Source organism: Parasteatoda tepidariorum, chromosome 11, assembly GCF_982258835.1.
Source record: "Parasteatoda tepidariorum strain Cologne lab strain chromosome 11, Ptep-v5.0, whole genome shotgun sequence".
In the NCBI taxonomy this organism is placed as follows: domain Eukaryota; kingdom Metazoa; phylum Arthropoda; class Arachnida; order Araneae; family Theridiidae; genus Parasteatoda; species Parasteatoda tepidariorum.
This window is the reverse complement of record NC_141765.1, coordinates 17757620-17781782: the sequence shown is the minus strand read 5'-3', so window position 1 is coordinate 17781782 and position 24163 is coordinate 17757620.

Here is a 24163-nt window from a genome sequence, read left to right as displayed (position 1 = left end):
CGTAACTTAAAATATCGTTTGCACTAATTAATTAGTCTTCAAAATTACACTAATTAATCCGAATTGCACTAATTAATTAGTCTTTCAAAACAATATAGAAGCTTTAAAAATTAAATTCGTAGGGAGGAAATTTAATAGGTGCTATCTTGTACAATATATTTCAGAGAATTATTTAGAAAAGATTACAGTTTTGTAGTCTTACTGGAATATCAGATCTGGGGACATATTTTGATAAATAAGGAGAACATTCGTTCGTGAATAAGAAACATCTATATGACGTTGCAAGAGCATTGAATTTGTTAGGACATCTAAAAATGGTGCGTCTTATGCTGATATGCACTTAACAGAAAATTTTTGTACTTTAGTTTCACTGTAGAAGGAAATCGTCTGCAAGACACAATATTTATTATTTTTTCATCAGTTTCTTGAACTGTGAACAAAAAGACGTATATTTGTTACGATTTTTAGATATCATTTTTTTAAAATTCTTATTCTTATTTATTCTTATTAACAAAATAATAACTCTTATTCAATATTTTTTCCCTCATTTCACACGATTTAAGAAAGCAAGTTAAAATAACTTAAGAAAGCAAGCTAAAAGAAGATGTTGATACACTTTCTTGCTGGGAGCTTAGCATCCATTTGGCGAAACTTAGATGCTAATAGGCTCTCTCCTAAAGGATAATAGTTTTTTCTTAACTTGCAACAGTGTGTAATAAATAAAAACCTTTATATTATTGGATAACTATGTTTATGGATAATGTTTGTCATTTATTTTGTGTCGTATGACAAAATAAACTTTAGAATGTTTCATTAGAATGTTCCATACCAGTAAATTATAGCTTAAAAATTCCCTAACTATTTAAAAGTTGCAAAAGTTTATTTAACTTTGGCTTTCAATTAAAAATCCGTCAAATGAACTTGAAATTATATTTCTTTTGGCTTAAATTTGTCTTGTGACCGTCTAGACTTTAAAATTCCACCATTGAGTATCCGTTTGTTGTAAAGAAAAACACGTTTGATGTAGAATAACATTAAGTACTCATTTATAATTAAGATTTCAGTTTTTAAATATTAAAATATTAAAGCACTTTGTTCCATTTTTCAAAGGCTTATTTCCTATAATAAACAAACAAAAAATTGAAATGATTTTTCTAAAATTGTATTATAACTTTGAGGAAACATTGACTATTTTTGCATGCTATTACGTAAATATAAGGTTTAGGCTTTGAAAACATTTCGTAGCAGTAGAATTAAGGTACAATTTAAATTCCAGACTTAGCAGTTTTTAATTTCGTGAATAAGAGGAATTATAATCTTAAAAATGTTTTCATATTTTTTCTTAAACTCCTTTTAAAATTTAAAATTCATTCATTTCGAGTAAGATTTTGAAGATATATAAGAAAAAATCCTTTTATACGTATAAAAATTTGTTTATCTTTCAAAGATGCTAATGGAGAAAAAAATCAAATAAAATTTAATAAGTTAATTTAATGTTCTCCATATTAAGTACTTTAATATGATGTCTTAAGTAAATGTTTAAATGATTATTTTCTTTATTAAGCGAGTGGAATAGTTATTGATTTGGTAAAAAAGATGTTTTTACGTATGGAAAAATTAAAATAGAATGAAAAGTTACAAGATAAAAATAGGAACCTGAAATATGGTTTTTAAAATATTATGATTAAATTAGTACGTATATTATTATTTAGAATACAAAAAGCTATTCATTTTCAAAAATTTTGCAATGATAAAATAAAGACTTTACTCTGACTTCATAATATAATCTTATTTTTAGCGATTTTAAAGAAACTTATAACTGTAAAGTACTAGGTTCCTATGTAAAATATATACTGTAAAACACTCTGATTAGACAGTACGGTAATGACAGTTCTGATAAAAAAAGGAGACCAATATTTCTGGTAATAAAAGCTTAAATATACGGCATTTGAACCAATTATTTGGTAAATTTTAAATTGATATGGTAACGGTTTGCCAGAAATTCTGGTTTCCAAAATTATAGCTCTTATTACCACACATTTAGTAAAAAATACAAAACTAAAACTAAAATTTCATCGAATAAATGGTTTTATGCCATATTCTAAGGTATGATAAAATTACCAAATTTTACTACATTTAACAACTTTTATCATATTTTATTATATATTAATTTTACTAAAATCATTCCTAAAAGCACTTCCGAGTCAGAAACAAAGCAAATTTTGCCATATTTCGGTGGTTTTAAGAGTCTGTGCAAATATTCTTTCTTCTATGGTTTTAAAAACAAGGTTCCTAAAGTATTTCTGCAGTTCAAATTACATTAGTGTTTGAATGACAGAAATGCTTTTGTTAAGCTTTTTTGCATAATAAAAAAATTTAATATTGATAAAAAGTTCATTCCTATTACATATTTAAATGAACTAAACTACGGAAAACTAAACACATAATTTCTATCTCAAAATGTTAAGGAAATGCTTTACTGTTGGATAAATTATTTTATTCGGGTCATCGGTAGTCAAATGTAAATTTGTTTTGTTGAAAATAATTCTAAATTTCTTTTAAATTTAGACCTTTTAATTCATCTTTTCAAAGTTCTATTTCAATTTTTATTAGAAAATTTGACAAAACTAAACAGTTTTGAGCTAATTTACTTAGTAAATTCAGATCCGTAAAGTTCAGAGAATTCTCCTTAAACAAAGACCGAACGTGATACAGGGGTAATAGAACGTAACTTTGTCACCAACCTAATAGGTTTATACTTTTTTTTCCAAATCGATATTTTTTTTCACTAGAAATATTTCAAAAGCTCTATATAATTTATTGTTTCTTAACTGTAAAAAGATCGATATTTAATTCAAGCAAGGCGGCATCCATTTGAAAAAGAATTGTCATTTTAAAATATCAGTGAAATTTACAAATCTTGATATTCTTTATAAAGGTCCGACAAATCCTAAAAAGAAAATTAAGATCGTATTTTTTTTTCAGTCAACAAAGATCAAAATTTAAAACTGATATGTCTATATAGATTTGGGCAATATTCGTTATTAAAAAATTTTTAAAAAAAGTATTGATATTTGAGATATATTGTGAAATAATAATATATTTTCAACATCACCATAGCAATATTTCCGAAAGTTTTTTCACAATATATATTCAATATCTATATTTTTTTTCATATGACGATGACAATATTTTAACATGTATTCTTACGGCATGTCACAAATTATCGATAATTCATAACATTGCGACAACAATACTTTAAAATGTATTCGTCTAATATATCACAAACCCGTGTCTTATGATAAATATGTAATGTAATATAGTTCTCAAATTTAGGATAATTTTCAAAAATCCTGAATATCGAATAGGATAATCTTAGAATATTTTAGATAAAGATAATTATTAAATACAATAACATCGCATTGATCATCATCAGGGACATGCATTGAATATGATTATCTCTCCAGTGTTATCAGTAAAAATAGTCTTCGAGTATGCACGCTATTATCGTGAATGATGATACAATTTACTTGGTTAAAGGAAACGCTGACCTTTAAATAAATTAAAGTGATAAAAATATTAATACATTGAAATGTAAAGTAAAAGTAATACCAATTAGTTAAATTTAAAAATTTAAAATAATGTTCATTACACAAAAAGCAAAATATAAAGCGAAGTAAAATAAAAAAATGAAGTAAAATTAATACAAATTAGTAGTCTGAAAATTTAAAATTATGTAAATTACACAAAAATTGAAATAGAAAACAAAGTAAAATAAAAAATTAAGTAAAAGTAATACAAAGTACTTAACCTTAAAAGATATCGCTAGATATCTCGTAATATCGTTTTTTTTCTGACGATATTTTGAAAATCGCTCAGCACTACAAAGCAGTTTTAAATATATAATGTTATTCAAGATAGGGTTATAAGTAGGAAAAAACGCTATCAAAATAAGTAAAATCAATCAAATTCTAACATTAAATAATTTAAACTAAATTATGACGAAAAATGTGCGTTTAACATTTGTATTGATCCATCCATGATCTAGATGTTAAATTTTATAAACGCTTTGGGTGTCCACTTAACGTTTACTACTAGTTATGTACATGAACAAAAAATAACATCATCACCATGAACTTTAAAAAGAAATATTTGGAAAGGTTTTCCTAGAAAAAATTACTTTACTCCCTAGAAAGCAAAGAAGTATTACTCTTGGGATAATGAGGGATCTAAAAAGGACAACTGTCACATTCTTTTTTATCCCATCTTCATAAGGTTCAGTGGTCAAAGAACGATATCCTTCATAATTACACAGATAACGTCACCTATGCACTATTGGTTTTATGACGGATTCTAGTACCTGACTTTCATTATAATCCTTTTACAGCTAACGGAAAATAAAATATTCTTCTTATTAGGATTTGAAAATTCTTTAACTGCCTGTTGCCGAAAATTAAATTCATAGAAATTAATTCTATATATATATTTAACACCTGTATATGTATTTCTAAGATATGTAAACTATTTATTTGTAGCTAGCTTTAGTCATCCTTCAAGAAACTAATGATAGACATGAAACTTTTTAATTTAACAAACAATCATATATATATATATATATATATATATATATATATATATATATATATATATATATATATATATATATATATATATATATATATATATATATATATATATATATATATATATATATATATATATATATATATATATATATATATATATATATATTATAACAGCTATGGTTGAGTGTTCTGGCATGCAGGAATAAAGCAAGATAGATCGTAAACGCCCTTTATTTTTTATTTTTCTGGATTGGCAGAGCTTCAAATCACACTCCAAAATCGGTGCTTTAGTTTAAATCTTAGGAAAAGTAACGCAAGTTTGTCTTTATGATATGTTATGATGTGTCTTCTTATGATGTATTTTTTTACGAAAAAAAGGGAAATATTAGTAATTACAATTCGTCAATTAAATAAATAAAGTTAATACACCGGTTCTAACGCTTAGTTAAGGGAAAAACTTAAAATGTTAATTCTGGCATTCTTTAATCTAAATTTAGAACTAAACTGTCGAACGTGAATAATAAATCTGAAAAAGTGTTTCGTTTTTAACTATAAATTAAGTTAGAGAATTTAAATAAAAAAATAACATAAAAAGATTTGTTAAAGCTTTTTTATAATACACACATATATATCTATACCAAATTTTATAAAATGCATTTAATTTGCTAGTAATACTTGAGGTAATACTAAAATCATTTTTCTTACAAAAATTACCTAATCATCTTAAAGGTTTAGGAAATGTTATTGATTTGCATACTATCTTAAGTATTACTGTAATAATGTGTAATGTTTAAAATCCTTTCTATTTTTCAAAAGATGATGAAAAGATGATATATCGAAAATATTTTTGAAGAAAAAACTCATCTTTTGTATTCGATTTTAATCTTTAAGAGCGTAACATTCATACAATGTTTCTCTAGCAGTTCTTTTATAGTAATCTTGAAGAGAAATGAAACATTTTTGCATTTATGAATTGATAAAACGTTATCAAATTCCACATATCTTGGAATCTTCTTTTAAACTATATCACATTTGATTTCGAGAATTTCCATGAAACTTTTATTTAAAACATGTTGAGAAAAAGATTTTAAAAAGAAAAAAATGCTTTAAAGCGTGCGAGATAAAGCTATTTTTGTCCATTTCTATTTAGATGCATTTTATACAAAGTTCCAGACCATCTATTCATATCGATTTCTTTTTATCTAGCTCAATGTATGAAATTTTCCCTTCAGCTGAATTAAAATAGACGAAATTTTATAATAACAAAAAGAAAATATTTCAGATTGCATCAACGTATATTTGATGCATTTTATATTATGTCTTATATTGAATTAAATTACTAAAGAAAATGAAATTATCTAAGCAAATATATGGTTAAGAAAAATAAATATGATAGAAAAAGCAGAATGGAGAAAATAAGAAAGATAAAAACTCGAAATAAAGCTTTTTTTCATTTATATTATATTTATTTATTTGTATTTAATCCGCCTCTCAAAATTTCTTAATATTTTTATAGTAACAAAAATAATAATAGTTGAGCTGTTTTTATAGTGATATTTTGTAAATAAAACTTTCGTAAAAAATAATTGTCATAATCTTTGATTTATAAAACACAACAAGTGAATATGTGATTCAATATGTGAAATTATCCCCTCAGCTGAATTAAAATCGACGATCTCATTTTATAATAACAAAAAGAAAAAAAAAATCTAAGATTACATACCGATGAATTTTGTATTGAATTAAATTGCGAAAGAAAATGGGGTTATATACGGGAATAAAATGCAGAATGTAGGTAATAAAAAGTTTATAAAATTCAAGATAAGATATTTTCATTTGTATTTATATTTATTCTACCTCCTCGAAATTGTTAAATGTTTTTATAGTAATATACAAAATTTTTATGAAATAATTACTTTTCAAAATTTTTCTTTTGCAAAACACAACTTAAGCAATAAAACAATCTCTTTTGAATGGAATGATTTTTATTGGAAATGGAATCTTAGAAATAAAACTTTCACTTTTGACGATTCGAGAATCCTTGTGCTATACTTCGCTAATTTTTAGAATCATTTTGTCACGAAATTGCGTAATTTGTGACGAAACGTGAACTCTCAAGTATATGACGAAAATATTTCCTCATTTTGAAACCTCATCGTAATACATCGTTTTGGGTGTTTATTTTTTCACAATAATAGGTATATTTGAAAAATTTTACGCTAACTTTTTAATCTGAAGCAAGTTTTAAATGAATTCCTCATTGCAAATTATTATAAAAAATTTGCAAAGTGCCCTCTATTATGTTACCCATATATATATGCTCTTAATGTCACATGGTTTTGACTAAACAAAAGCTTCATAAAAAATTATATTTATTTCTTCACAACTATGAGTATCTATGAGTATTTGAAAAAATTTGACGCTTACTTTGTAATCTGAAACAAGCTTCAAATGAATATCTCATTGGAAAATGTTAAAAAAAATTCGCGAAGTGTTCTTTATTTTTATATGCATGCTCTTAACGTAGCATTGTTTGGACTAAAAATTGCCTCTTAAAAATTGCGAGCTCATATTTTTTGACATATACGGGTATTTTTAAAAACATTGACGCTCATTTTTTAACCTTTATTTCAAGTGAGTTCCTAATTGCAAAAAATCATAGAAAATTCTCAAATTGTCCTCCTTTTCGTCAGTTATACACATGCTTTAAACACATCATTGTTTGGAATAAACAATTTCTTCTTAACTCTTTTGATTTCTTATTTCTAGATACATCTGTGCCTTTTTCGGAACATTTGATGCCCCATTTGTAATCTGGAACAAGCTTCAAATAATTTCCTCATTGTAAAAAATTTAAAAAAAAAATCCCGATATATCCTTCATTATGTTAACTATATTAATGCTCTTAACGTAAAATTGTTCGGACTAAGCATATGCTTCTTAAAAGTTTTGGGTATTTATTTTTTTCACATCTATTTGTATTTTGGAAAAATTAAACGGTTACTTTGTAATTACTTTGCAACAAGTTTCAAATCAAATCCTCATAGCAAAATTTGCCAGATGTCTTCCTTTATTTTTATTTGTATGCTCATAAAATAGCATTGTTTGAACTAAAAATTAAATCTTAAAAAAATTAAGTACTTATTTCTTTAAACTTATGGGTATTTTTGTAAAATATTGAAGCTCACTTTATAACCTGAAACAAGTTTAAAATTATTTCTTCATTTTAAAAAATTAAGAACAAAATTCAAAAATTGTTCTTTATTACATTAATTATACTTACACACTCTTAACCTGAGTAAACAAATCCTTCTTAAAAATTTGAGTGCTTATTTCTTAAAATATATATTTGTATTTTTGGTAAAAATGACTCTCACTTTGTAATATGAAACAAGTTTCAAAGCTATTTTTCATTTCCAAAAATTATAAGAAATTCTCAAATTGCCCTCCAATATGTTAACTATAAATATGCTCTTAACGTAATATTGTTTGGAGTAAACAAATTCCCCATAAAAAATTTTAATACTTATTTTTTAACACATATGGGTATCTTTGATAGAGCTGACTCTTACTTTGCAATCTGAAAATGTTTCAGATGATTTTCTCATTACGAAATTTTTGTAAAAAGTCGCAAAAATCAAAAATATCTAAAATTTTTAAAATATCCAAAATATCTAAAATTTTTAAAAATAATTTGCTTAGTCCAAATTATGCTACGCATTGGAAGGCATTTTGTTAATTTTTTTTTATGTTTTGTGATGAGCAATTCTTTTAAAACCTTTTTTACATTAAAAAGTCAGCGTGAACTTTTTCAAAAGCGCCAATTCAAGTGAAAAAATATGTACCCAAAAGTTTTAAAAAGCAATTTTCAGTTAAGACAATGCTATGTTAAGAACATGTATGTGATTATCATAATGGAGTCCATTTTGCGAATTTTTGAAATTTTTTCGCCATGAGAAAATCAATTGAAATATTTTTCAGATTACAAATTGAGCGCCATTTCTTCCAAAATTTTACACAGATGTGAAGAACTAAATACCTAAAATTTTTAAAAAGCACTTGTTTAGTCCAAACTATGCTACGTTAAGAGCACTAACATAATTAACATAATGAAGCATAAACTGCGAATTTTTTATTAATTTTTGCAATGAGACATTCATTTGAAACTTATTTCAAATTAGAAAGTAAGCTTAATTGTTTTCGAAATTCCCACATGTTTGAAGAAATAAGTACTCAAAATTTTTAAGAAAGATTTGTTCACTAATGTTAAGAGCACATATGTGTAAATAACGTAACAAATGATAATTTGCGAATTTTTTTAAAAATATTTTGCAATAAGGAAGTGATTTTTAACTTGTTTCGAATTATAAAGTGAACTTTTTTCAAACTACCCATATGTGTCAAGAAATTATAACTTCACTTTTTAAAGAGGAAATTTTTAGTCCAAACAATGGTACGTTATGAGCATATATATAACATTTTGCAAATTTTTTATAATTTTTGCAATGAGAATTTAATTTGAAACTCTTTTAAGATTACAAAGTAAGCGTCAAAATTTTCAAAACTACCCATAGATGTGAGAAAATAAATACCCAAATATTTCAAGGATCATATGTCCTAATTATAATGTGCTAAGAACTTATGAATTGACGAAAAGGAAGACAATCTGAGAGTTTTTTATAATTTTTCGCAATGAAGAACTCATTTGAAACTTGATTAAGAATAAAAATTGAACTTCAATTCTTTCAAAAATACCCGTATATGTCAAAAAATATGAACCCAAAATTTTTAATAAACAATTTTTAGTCTGAGCAATGCTATGTTAAGAGTAATGTATACATTAAAAATAAATGAGGAAACTCTGCGAATTTTTTGTAACTTTTTCCAGTGAGAAGTTCACCTGAAACTTGTTTCAGAATATAAAGTAAGTGTCAAATTTTTCAACAATACCTATAGATGTGAAGAGATAAATACTAAAATTTTTTTAAAAAACCTTTGCTTTTTTCAAACCATATTACGTCATACCTACTAAGAGCTTATCAGCTGGGTTGAACTGTTATTCATGCTAAAGAAGTGGGTGTAGCGTTTATCACATAGTAAGAGAGGAGATCCACCCTAAGAGTGAGGTGTAGCGCTCATTTTTTCCCTACAAATATTTCTTTAATTTTTACGAAATTTGTTTCCTCGAAGAAGTGATGATATTTATTTCGTCACTTTAAGTATTTTTTTTTACTCGAAGCATATACCAGGAAACGGTTTTGTCAAAAGCGAAGAGAGTTTCGTGATATTTAAGCATTCCTTTTTTACAGTGTACAAAGATTAGAATTAGCATTTTATTCAAAAATTTTATGAGTGATTAATTATTTTTGTAAAAAAAAGTAAATATTTAATGTAATTAAATACTTTCGTTATGTTTCAAGAAAAAGAATCAGTTAATAGCAAGAAAAAGTACCTAAATAAACTAGAAAGCTTGTTCTTTTTAAAGAAATTTTTTTAAAACAATATTAATAAAATATTTTGCTAATAAATCATTTATTTATATTGCTACATATATACTTATACTATTTATCGTTTACTTTTTATCGATTTTTTTAAACTGATTTAGTACTCAAGATGGGAACAAATTATGTACTTGAAATCAATGTACAAACTGGAATCGGACTGAATCTTTTCTTACGCTTTTTGTCAACAAAAATTTCAATACAAGATATTCTCGACTGCCCAAGGCCCCATACATTTCGTATCTACCATTTTAAAGTATCGTACGAGTGTTTGATGTTTGTTAAAAACTTTTGAACGAAAAAAAGTTATTTGAATTTTACAATAAATTTTTTTTTTAACTAGGAGATGATCAATGTGAGAGTTTCAAAACAAATCAAATAAGAAAAAAGGATGGAATTCTCATTTGGTGAGATTTTTATGTAGTTGAATAAAGTAATATTGGTTGAGTTAAAAATTTATTCAAAAAGTATTTTATTATATAAAATAAGGAAAGCTACAAAAAGTGCTATTTATATTTTTAATATATAAATATATGACCGCTAAAACTTACTTCATGATAACTCTATTAGATTTATAAAATAAACCTACAATCAGAATAAAAGAAATAATGACCACCTTTATAATTTTTGAAGCGTGAGTTGAATTTTCGTTCTGCTAAGTGTTATGGCAATATCTATGGCAAATCTATGGCAATATCTATTTCAATATGTTATGGCGAAGAAATATATTAAATTATAATTAGCAGTTAACTGTAACTATACTTATGTGCTCATTTCTTGAAGAAACTGTTTATTGCGCTTGATTAGCGTACAAAAATAACCCATGAAACCAAATCTCATGAGTTCTGACAGCTGTAAGAGTATTCAAAGACAAATGGACATATGACTTAAAGAATAGAATGTGACCTATTTTTGGTGCTGGTAGAAACACATTTACGTAAAACATCTCTCAGAAATTATGCTGTCTTTAAGTAATTCATTGAGCAAGTATACTATTTAGTGCAGTGAAGTAAATGTAACCTCCCATATGAAAAAAATAATAAGTGGTAGAAAGATTTAAATAGATACTTATTACGTGTATAAGTAAATTTGACCCCAGATTGAAAAAAATTTAATAAAAAAGTGGAATCAAGATTTAAGTTATTCATTGCGTGAACCTAACAATCAGCGCGCAGTGATGTAAATCTGATACCCGAACAAATAAACTAAATATAAAGTGGTAGTAAGATTTTCTTTCCCGAAATAAAAACTAGGAAAATAAGTATTTTCTTTTCTCTTTATCTGGCTATTTGGTCTAAATTTATTATTTCTGGCATTTATATGCTTTTTTCATTCACTTTTACGTTACGAAAATTCCTTAACCGAAATATGGTTTTAAAGAGTGTAGCTAATTGTGATTTAGTGTAACTTACATAATAAAAACTTGCTTATTATACGTATGAATTTAATCTAATTTCTTTCATAATAGCACTTTCTACATCACTGAAATGTGAAAATTTGGCTTTAATAAAAATTTATTACTTACAGAAAGGATTATTATTTTTTTTTATTGACTCGCCATCGTCTAGTCTTCCTTTCAAGACGGGCGGAACTTTTATTGAAAAAATAAACAGTGGTCAGGGCGACCAACTTCTACACTATTTGCAAAATATTTTGCAGAGTGATAGATAATTAAATATAAAGTTTTTAGCAATTTAGGCAATTTTGCCTACATTTTTAAAAGCCTCACGGAGAAAAAGAACTAGTGGCATTTTATATTAACTTTTGAAGCATATGTATGTTCTGATGTAAAAAATAACATTAAATCTGATTAACAAAATAAAGAATTAAATTTAGCTAACACTAGAAGAAATTTTCCGAGAAAGCGTTGAAAGTTGGCAGCCCAAAGTGGTAATAATATGATTTTATTAACCATATTATTCTTGGTTACGAAAATCATTTGTATTCTCCAAAAGGTATTTTTATAATATTTTATATTAATGGGAAATTATGTTGTCTTTTTTTAACTGAAAGTAGTTGCTTATGTTTAAAAGTAAACAAATAATTACTTTCTAAATGGGATCATTTTTGTATGGTCTCGGTAGTGGAATTCCAGGTTTATGTGTGAAATGCAGTTGAAGCAAATTTTATTCTTATTTTATCTTACATAATCAGAATTCAATCCAAACACTAAAATAACACTGCTGATTACGAATTAAAGAGCTTTGATTAGTAAAAAAAATTATTTCTCCACCTTTTAATAGTTTTTCCAGATTTAGGTTCTGAAAACATAATCATCGAAAGTTTTAAAAGACAAAACAGTGGCACCATTGTCGGAATTTTTTTTTCTCAATGAATCTGTTACTAGATCACTAATGAAGACCGTTGAAAGCAAATTCAAAAACTGGAACACCTAATTTTAAAAAAAGGAAAATTATCAAACTAAAAAAAAAGTTGACTATCCACCAGTTTTTTATCTACACAATTTTAAAAAACATGGGCATTTCTTAAGTTTACGGGATTTATGTGATTGAAAAATGGATTAACTTTTTTATTTATAACTTAACTCTCCTGACGTATAATTTGAAGTACTGCAATTTGGTGATGTAATATCAAAATGAAGTATCATTTCAATTGTATTCTCTAATTAGTTTTGCAAATTAGTTTTTAAGTAGTTTTTCTTATTAAATGATATGAAAATCTAGATTTTGAATTTAAAAATTTTGAATGCATTAGAGTTTTACACCTTGCAATTAAAATTTTTTTATCATCAACAAATTGATTAATAAGAATTTTTAATTAATATAAATTTCCCGTTATAATACATATTTGGTTTTTGGCCAAAGGCCTACTTTTTCTGAAAGAATTATTATAGTTTAACCAATCACTTAAAAGATCTGAAGAGAAACGTGACACATTAAAATAACATTAGAGTAACAAATTTTGAACCGTTGTAGCGTGTAAACTATAAAAGCTAGCTTTTCGAAACTTTTTCTACCTCTCCCCCCTACCTTCATTTTGGGGGTGATAAATTCAAATTTGATGAAAAAAAATTATGTTTCTTCGAAAAAAATGCTTTTTTTTAAGTAAAATTTAACATATTCCGCTACAGTGACAGTTAACTGCACTATTATACATATTCTAAAAGATATCTTAGATAATACGAAAGCACTTCATAAAAGAAAATACCACCAACCATTCAAAAGCAATAGCTTTTGAAAAAGCTTTGGTGTATGTAATATATATATATATATATATATATATATATATATATATATATATACACCGAAGAGCTATTACATTATGACTGCCCTCCATCTATAACAATGAGCTCACCCAGGTTTTCATGGTTTCTCGCCCAGGAAAAAAGTTTTCATGGGGCACATTAGGACCCATAATCCTCATAGAACAACCCCTGACGTCTGTAAGCTACTTGAACATAGTTGCAGACCAGGTTCACCCATTCATGGCAACAGCTTTTCCTTCGGAGGATGGTGCTTACCAGCAGGATAATGCACCATGTCATAAGGGTTGAATCGTCGAGGAACATTCCAGTGACTTTCAAGTCATGTCTTGGCCCCCAAGTTCACCTGACCTAAATCCAATAGAGCATTTGTGGTCCTACATGGAAAACAGAATTCGTGCTGACACGCTATCCCCTCGCAATGTGAGGGAATTGCAGGACCAGTTGGTAAGTGCTTGGTACCAGATACCTCAGACTACCTATCAGCACCCTGTGGAATCAATGCCACGGCGGGTGCTAGCAGTTTTGAGGGCTAAAGGTGGTCCCACATGTTATTAGCAGGGTGGTCATAATGTAATGGCTCTCCGGTGTATATATACAATGCACAATATATATGCAATACACCGAAGAGCCATTACATTATGACGGATCAATCTATGACGGTCTGACCCCATATACTCTATTTTGATTTGACATATAAATAGTCAATAGTACTTTCTGTTCAGAAGTTTTTTATACAGAAAAAAGAAAAAGTGAAGAATAATTTTCGAAGCATAATTTAACACAAAAAAAACTTCTGAATCTGTCTAAATAGATTCGTTTCTAGAAGTATCAGTTTAAGGCAATCTGATTGTCTCCACATAGGCTTTTAAAAATCAAAACCAAATCCTCTGTTTCTAGCTGACACAGAAATAATAAATTTTGCGCAAATGCTTTTATTACAAAAATAAAGATAAGTGAAGATTAAATTTCCAAACATAAATAAACACAAAACATACTTCCGAATCTATTTCAGCAGATTCGTTTTAAAAAGTTTTAGTCTATGTCGATCTCATTCACTCCATAAACCCTTTAACAAATCAAAACAAATCCTCTGTTTGGAATTGACTTACAAACAATAAATTTTGCTCAGATGCTTTTTATGCAGAATAAAAGGAAAGAGAGCAATAATTTTCCAACCATAATTAACCGCAAAACGTATCTGAATCTATTTCAACAGACAGTATTTTCGCATTCAGATGTTTCAGTTTATGGCAATCCCATTTCTTAATCTCATTCAGTTTATGACACCCTTTAACAAATCAAAAACAAATCCTCTATTTTGAACTCACATATAAATAATAAATTTTATGCAGATGAATTTATAATTAAGGAGAAAAAAGAAGAGAAATTTTCCAAGCATAATTAAACGCAAAATATTTTGCTGAATCTTTTTCAACTTATTTTTTTTTCTTATCAGAAATTTCAATTTATGATCAAACTCTCATTAACATTACAAACTGCTGAACAAAACAAAAATATTTTTATGCTGGTACATTTTATTCAGAAAAAAAGGAAATAAAGACTCATTTTGTAAGCATAATGAGACACAAAACATATTTCATCTGAATCTTTCTCAACTAATTCTTATTCAGAAATTCCATAAATCTTGACGTCACATAGCCTATTACAGATCAAAAACAAATTCGATCTAACGTACAAATAAGAAATAATACTTTTTGTGCAAATGCTTCTTACTCGGAAAAGAAGAAAAACAAAGATGGAAAAACCACCATACTAAAAAATATACATTGAAAAGTATTTGGACCATCTTTTCCGAATTTACAAAAAGCTAAATCCATTATATTTTCTATCCATTCTTTGTTTATTTTCTTAAAAACATTTCATTCCCAGAGATAGGCATTCCTTTCCTCGGCCGCAAACTTTTGGACATATTCCTTCAATACTTGGAAAGAGAAGAATTTGCATATTCTTACTGTGTACTAGAACTTTCTATGGAAATAACTAGCAATTTCTAAGGTACAACTTCCGTTCTTTCTGAAATATCTCCCCTTCGGTTGATTGAATTCTCGTGGAATGTCTATTGTGTAGAGAAACTTCACAGATCTGTTTCTTGACCTGTGCATTCAGTTATCGGAAATGTCGAACTCTCATCAGGGAAATATTTTAATCAAATATTACATTAAAATAATCAGAGGGCATGTTTGTTTGGCATTTTTGATCAAAGGAAAATTGCTTGCGGAATTTTATTAAAATAAAACTGATAAAATATTAGTTATTTATTGATTTTGGGAACAATTTTTCTCCCGTTTTCTGAGTATATCTGTCGTGACTAAAGAAAATTACACGTCTTTTTCAGTTTGAGTTATTAAAGTATAAAGTAAAAATAAAATTAATTAAAATACATTTCATAAAAATCTGAAATCAAAAATTTGCAAAAAAAAAAAAAAGTTTTCACAGCTTGTTTTCCAAGAGAAAAATTTTGAGATTCTAATCGTGATTGAAATTAGAAATTTTTTCACCTATAAGTTTTATTTTATATTTATTGAATCATTTTATAGAACTCGAAATTTATATATTGATAGGGTTTCTGCAAAAAAAAAAAAAATTAAACGAAAATAAAGTGGCTGTGATTTGGTTACAAAAACCAGTTTCAAAGACTATATTCATTTCTAAACATTCATCATAAAAATTTTTCGTCAAAGCTATTTTGTCAGGGAGAGGAAATTATTTGATGAAACAGCAAATATCAAATTATTGGTTAAAGCGTTTTTTATATCACGATAGTGATTTTAAAGAACCGCTTTACATTGAACGGTGAAAATTTAAGATTAACTTTTGTGCTAAAAATAGTATTTAAATCGATTTCCGAGGATTTTATAAGCTTCTGAAATAATTTTACAACTCGTTTATAAACTAATAACTCTTGTTTGCTGGAATACACTATGCTAAATTAGGCTAAAGCGAAATAAAGATTAATTAAGTTTTAATAAATATAAACAATTTCGCGCATGAGAAATAATCTATGAAGCAATTAGCTTAGACTAATTTATGCATAATATAAGTATGGTCAAAACAACCAGAATTTGAAATGAAAGTTGACATAAACAATTACAAATAATTATAAAATAAGGCTAAATACGTAATGTTTACTATAGATAAAAAAATAAAAAAGTGCTTGCTTTCGTCGTTTTAGACTAGTCTATTCTACTGAATTCTAATAATTGCGAAATAAATAACATTGAAGGATAAATAAAAAATAATTAATACATTTTTCTTTTTTTCTAATGGCGGGCACTTGGAGCTATTGTCCATTGGCCACAGAAAGTGCCAGAACTGCTAACTCTCTTTTCGTTACCCAGTGGGCACCTGTGGCGAAGCCACGGCGGTGGAACAGCGTCGCCCACGTCACACTACCACAACCCGTTTATAGGGCGGGTCACATTCACACATTCACACACAAAGGAGAAAGGACATAGAACACAGATAGAGGGAAGGAAACATCCATGCCTTGCCCGGGATTCGAACCCAGAACCTTTCTGATGCAAGGACAGTTCCCTGCCCCCTACACAGACTGGTCGGCATAATTAATACATTCTTTCACAGAAAAATAATTTATGAGTGAATTAACTTAAGCTAATTAATTATTAACTAAGGACTAACTAACAATTATAAAAAAAATAAAAATAAATTAAACTGAAGAAACTATAACAAAAACTAACAAAAAAAAAGCTTTATTTTGTTGCTCTTGAATAGCTTATTCTAGTAAATAATATAAAATAAAAAGAAAATAAATTAGAAAATACGGTTTTACCTATTAATCAAAACTTTGTTTTGTAGCAATTGCATTTCAGTCCCTCAAATTCCCTCAGCTAACACAATATGTCTGTTTTAAAAGTCTGAATCTTCAGTTTTCCGTTAACTAGTAAATATATTTATCATTTTTTAATTCTTTTGTAATTCTAAAACAATCAAGAGTTTGTCACAACGAAAAACTGAAAATATACACCCCCAAAGTGTTCTTAACTACATTCTGTATAATCACTAAGAGTAGAGCTGTCACGTTAAATAACAACAAATTTATGCTTTTTTTTTTCTTTTATACCATTATCTAAAACTAACGCGCTTATTAACTACCAATATATATTTGCTGGAATACACGTTGCCAAGGTAAGTTGAAGAGAAATAACTATTATTGAAACATAAATAAATATATAAATTCTTGCATATTCAAAATAATTTATGAAACAATTAGTTTAAACTAATTTATAGTTTTAGAGCAATATTTTAAATTAACTAAAAACACTTTGACAATTATAAAAATAGAGAAAACAAAAAATAATAAACTACAAAAAACTACTTACTGTTTTTGCTTTTGACTATCTTATTCTAGTAAATAAAATTGTACAAAGAAATAAATTAAAAAATTTGGTTTTACTTACTAATCAAAAATTATTTTATTGAACATTTTTATCAATTACATTTCTGTCAAAAGACAATAATTCTATCTTAAAATTCTTTATTTTCAGTTTTCAGTCAACTAGTAAATATATTTGTTATTTTTTTTGTACTTTTTTGCAATCCCAAAAACTAACCAAAAGAGTTTTTAATAACGAAAAACTCAAAGCATCAATCAACAAAATAGTTTTCACTATGCTCAGTGTAATAACACGGTAGAGTTGTCACGTTAAATAAGAACAAAAATTATACGTTTTTTTCTTTGAACCATTATCTGAAACTAACAAGCTTATTAACTACCAATTTACATTTGCTGGAATACACTTTGTTTTGTTAAACTGAAGGGAAAAAAATTATTGTAGCATAAATAAATTTATAAATTCTTGCAGATACAAAATAATTTATGAGACATAGCTTAAACTAATTTATAGTTTCAGATTAATGTTTTTAAATTAACTAATAATCTTTATCAATTATAAAAAAAAAATAAACAAAATAGAGGAAACAGAAAAACTATAAAAAACTGAAAAAAATATATACTAGCAGCTTTTTTTTGCTTTTGACTATCTTATTTGTGAAAATAAAATTGTTCAAATAAATAATTAGAAAATTTGGTTTTACTTATTAATCAAAGATTATTTCATATTTCATTGAATATTTTTATCAATTACATTTCTGTCAGAAGATAACAATTCTATCTTACAATTCTTTATCTTCAGTTTTCAGTTAACTAGCAAATATATTTGTTATTTTTTGTTTACTCTTTTGCAATCCTAAAACCATCTAAAAGAGTTTTTTTTTATAACGAAAAACTCAAAACATCAATCAACAAAATGCTTTTCACTATGTTCCGTATAATAACTAAGAGTAGAGCTGTCACGTTAAATAACAACAAAAATTATACGTTTTTTTCCCTTTGAACCATTATCGAAAAACTGGTGTTCCAATGTAAATCATTTGGATGTAATTAAGTTTCAGGATCGGGTATAATCTTCCTGTGTCGGTTATTATTTATTCAAACCTAACGTTTGGAGGAAGCGCTGGTGGAAATGAAGCACGTGAGCGCAATCTGAGAAAAGTGCCCAAGTAGGAGCTACGTTAGAAAACGTATTCCTGCTGTGAAAGGATAGGAAATTTGATTTACGGGTCCATAAGCATCGATTTTTAGAGACTTTGAATCGGGTTTCTAATCAAACTGCTATTATAATATCTTGACTATGTTACGGAGTAATGGGTGATGTAATAACAGAGATAATTTTGCCGAAGATGTCTATTTTCTAAGGCGCAGAGCAGGAAATATCAGTGCTTTTTATTATTGGTGTTCAAAGAAAAGGTAATGAGAATTTAATTATTTTGTGAAGTGTATGAAGCATTATATACGCACCCATTATTTAAGCATGTATTGGGAGTCGTATTAGGCATTATATGCATTAGAAATATTTGAGTTAGTTTGACTTAATTTTGATTGAATTACGATCTTTTCGTAAGATAAATGTTTGCTCTTTTGCTACGTTAAGCTAAAGTTTAGTTATCTTAGAGGTATCTAGGAATAAGAATATCAGCTTTTAAGATTTTAGCCCATATTTTCCTTAATTTAGAACAGGAAAATATTTTTATTAATATTTTAACTAAACAAAGGAGGGTAGGGACAGCCTGGCTGACAGGGCGCTAGAGTCACGTTCGTGAGAACGGTAGTTCGAATCCAGCAGGCAAAAGGCTCCCCATGTAGTAAATAGTGACTGGTGCACGTTAAATCCGACGGAGCACAAGGTCCTCCATATTCTCACACCTCAGGGGGTACTGAATTGGATATTGATCATTCTCTGGTTCAGGTCAAAACTACGATCTGTGTTTGAGTGAATAGGTTCACCTTATAAACGGGTGTGACGTATGAGTGTGGCAAAAGTTGAATTCTTGGCTATATATGACGCCACTGGAAAACAAGAATAACTGCACCCCTTGCCTTAATGGCCCACTACAACAACAACAACATCTAATAGAACTTTTAATTATGTTACTATGCACTACATTAGACAATATCAGTTTTTCAATTAATTATATTTTATGAATAAAACAAAATAAAAGTTTAACACCGCGAATTTATAGTCTCATACATGGAGAAAATTTTTTTTAAAGTACCGTACTGTACGGTAATTATATTTTTTGTAAAATGAGTGATATATCTTGTAATCAATCTCCGCTGATCAATGAATAGATGCATGATTGAGCCTGCCCTGTGAACGGGCTATGACGTATGTATGTGGCAGAAGTTGAATTAATGGTCATAGATGGCACCACTGGAAAGCAAGAAGAATCTCACCCCCTTTGCTTTAATGGCATAAGACAACAACAACGCTTTGATCATACTTTCTTTTCTCAGTGCAGTAGGTAATTTTGTTGTTCTTAACTACGAAAACTGCAACATTTTCGAATAGTCACTCAAGTCACTTTCCCATCTTTTGACAAAATGCAAGACTGAAAACTGACTTACCGTTGATAAAATATTTTTTTTAAATGGATTTGTAGTAAAGTTTGCTCTAAAACACGAAACAAACTAAGGTATCAAAAACTTTGATTATAGCATGATAATTAAATTATGTGATTGAGAAATATATATTTAGTTTAGTGAGAATATAACAAATTTTGGTCCTGGAAATTTTGTATTTTGATATACTGCTATTAACGAATATCAGATTATTTTGCAAATTCTTCTAAAAAAAGTATCTGACTTAATAGGATTTTTTAAAATCATTTCAAATTTTCTAAAATGAAAGCTGTTTTAGATGAATGGAATACCAAGTTCTTTTTAACTTCTAAATGCAAACCGAATCCTTCACCAAATTGTTTAAGCAGAGGCTACCTTGTGATTTCTAAATGTATTGATCATAATTTCCGGAATCATCAACATCACGCTTTGCTTCGTCTATTGATATAGAATAAATGCATTTCGATTAAACAAAGTTACACTGTAGTAAATTCCAGATCAAATGACGATATAAAGTACTGACAGTCTGTAAAATCATCACTCATCCTCAGAAAAATGCTTTATACAGTAAAATAATATACCATTATTTTTACAGTAATATTTATTTAATTAGAGTGATTCATGGATATTACGGTAATTATTTCTGTAAAAATAACGGATGCTCTGTAACATGCTCCGGTAAGAGAGGATTTTATACAAAAAAGTGCCGGTACCCTGAATACAGGTACTTTTACAGTAATTTATTACAGAAATTGTTTACAGTACAGTAACTAAAGTAAAATTATGAAATTTCGTTTGGATGCGGTTTTTTTTTATTGTAAAGACTGATAACACGCTTTTTCTGAAAAATCTCGGTTTTTACCTCATATTAAGTAAAATATATTAAAATATATCTTTTCTTTTTCAATACATTTTAATTAGAACATAGGAGTCTAATTAAAGCTTACCATTGCTCATTAGTATCCTAAAATTTAGAAACTAGGCTTTTCCTTCAAAAGTAAAAAAAAACCAAACATGAGTCATTTGTCAAACAAGAGTCATTTTCATTTCTCAGTTAATTGCATACCAACCGCTAAAAATTACAATTTACACAAACTCCTTTGTCACATGTCGCGCCATATTACATTAACATATCCTTACAGTTCAGAAACGAAGTACTATGTAATAGATCGTATTTCAAATTTCAATTTGAAACATTAACATTTTAGAGTATAATAATTATAATGATTATTTACGTACTTATCTTAGATGAAAAAGATGAAAAAAGGAAAAAATAATGCGCCGCAAATATTTCATATGCTAATTTTAATTGTTACCAAAATATGTGATAACATTTCTTGTTACCCTCCCTCCTCTATGTCACATCATGAATGCTTTCACTACTCTTCAAGCGTGTTATTATTTGTGGACGGCCCCTAAAGTGAATGGCAGGCCTACAGTCGAATCAGCATTAAAAATCTTCAGCTAGCCGGCATTTACACACACACATCTTGTGTTGGTTAGCCAACAAAGGGAAAACGATTACCTTGTACTTTTTTACTTGACCGAATCATCAATTAACCGGCTCGCAATGAGTATACATTTAACAACCTCTCAACAACCATTGCTGGTAAGTAGATGTCATTGATGTATTTGCAGTAGATCTAAATTAAATATAAATTTTTTACGAAAAACAATATCCTTAGTTCATCTGATGAAAAATGACTGATGAAGAAAATATTTTTACAACAGGTACATTTCTAAAAGCCAATCTTTATATTTTTCAACACACAGTTCTAGCATTTGTAAGTGTAATACACTTTCCAAGGCATGATCATACAATTTTTACTTTTCATGAGCAAGTAATAACGAAGATTGGAATTGATTACCAGCAAACTAAACTTAATGAATTAATTTTAAGTTTTTGAAATACATGCTAAGAATTTATTTGCATTTCATCTGGATTCATGCACCAAAATCTACATTCTGAGTAACGATGTTTAGTTTTTAACTGTAAATTTATCATTACAAATCAAAAATTCATTTTCAAAGAGATAAACTCTTAAAATAGAAGAAAATCAACACTACACCCCAATTACACTAATGAAATTCATCCAATTTCCGAAACCTAAGGAGGTCCAAGTGCAATTTTATGAAGTCAGACTTAAATTTCTGACCAAAAAATGATAGAACTAACGGTATCACAATATTAAGCACGCAATCGCGCACTTTAGACATTTAGTTAAAGTCTCTCACGTACTTCAAAATGCACGCATGGCACAGTTAGAGAAATCTCTTAAATCGGACACAATTTTGGGCCATAACTAGGAATTCCTACAGTTGAGAATATATAAATGCTATTAGCATCTTGATTTTTTTTCCTGTAAATGTGCCTGTCTTATGTTAAAGTAAACTCGAGAGTTTCGAAAAGAATCATCAATATGGCAATTAAAATTCCTTTATTCGTGAATCAATACATTAATTATTATTTGTAAGTTTTAAGAATTTATCTATCGGTATATATATATATATATATATATATATATATAGATAGATAGATAGTATACATATATAGAGAGCACAAGTTTACAAACTTTCATTTCGTTTCGGTTATGTAACACCAAATAACCACTACAAAACCACAGTAAAAATTTCGAATAGAATAATCAATTTATTTAATATTATTTCCATGTAATTTAACAGTAATTTGATTTCAAAGAATTTTTTACACACATTTGAATCTACATAGTTTAACCAAAAGGATACAATGTGAAAAAATTCAGAATCAAATTACCGTAAAAAGTGCGGGTACGTTTTACCATAAAATCCATTTTTACTGAACATGTTAGAGAACAAAAAAATCTGATATATCGTAAAATTTGCAGTAATAATTACCGCAAAATCACTGAATCACTCTAATAAATATTACTGTAAAAATTACATTACAAAAGTTTACGATAAAAACGGATTTTACGGATGAGGCATCCATACTTTTTACCGTACTTTGATCCGGAATTTTCCATTGTTTGCATACTACGTTTTTAAACCCAATTGATGTGAGGGCTTTAAAAAAAACTATCGTCTGGCTTTAAAGCATTTTTATTCCAGATATCTACAGAAAGAAAGAAGAAATAAGAGGTACTAAATACTGTGAGTGATAAAGGTAACACTGAATATAATCCAACAGAGAGCAAAAGTTGCGTTTAATATTAAACAAGAAAAATTCAGAAATTCTAATTGTTCTTTTAAATTGTTTGTGTTCAATAAATTTGGCAAAACTGAATATAGGTTTTAAAAATATTTGTGAAGATTTTCTTTTACTGAAACACATTTCTACGAAAAAATAAATTCATGCTAAGTTTTTCGGAAAAAAGATTAAAGTCGTCTTATTTGCTTGTTATCAGTTCTTATATAGGGTTAATTGAAATTAATATCAGTTATATTATTATAACTAAAACGGAATATTTCACTGATAGAGTTTTTAGATGATGGTGGATCTTACCATGTAAAATGGATAGATAACAATCTGCTTAATTGTTATTTTTCTATAGTCAAACAAACTACTTAAATGGCCATAAATAAGATGGCAATTAAAATATTAATTACGAGAAAACCGGTTATTAACTGTTTTCACATAATGCGGTTAAACAACCAGAATTTTATGGCACCAACTAAGCCAGCCTGATGAAGCTACTTAGTTTCTTGCTACTGCGTGCCTATTGTGGACAAAAGGGATAATCTGTCACTCTCATGACAGCCATCTGTCAGTCTCATGGTTCGAGTCCCAACATTGACACCACAATATTTCCTCCATTTTCTTCGATATTTGAGGAGTTTTGAGTGTCCTGCACTCCTCGATTCATGCTCTGCACTCTCTAACGCACATTATCCAACTCTTATGCTCACTTAAATTTTTCTATTGCAATTTTGA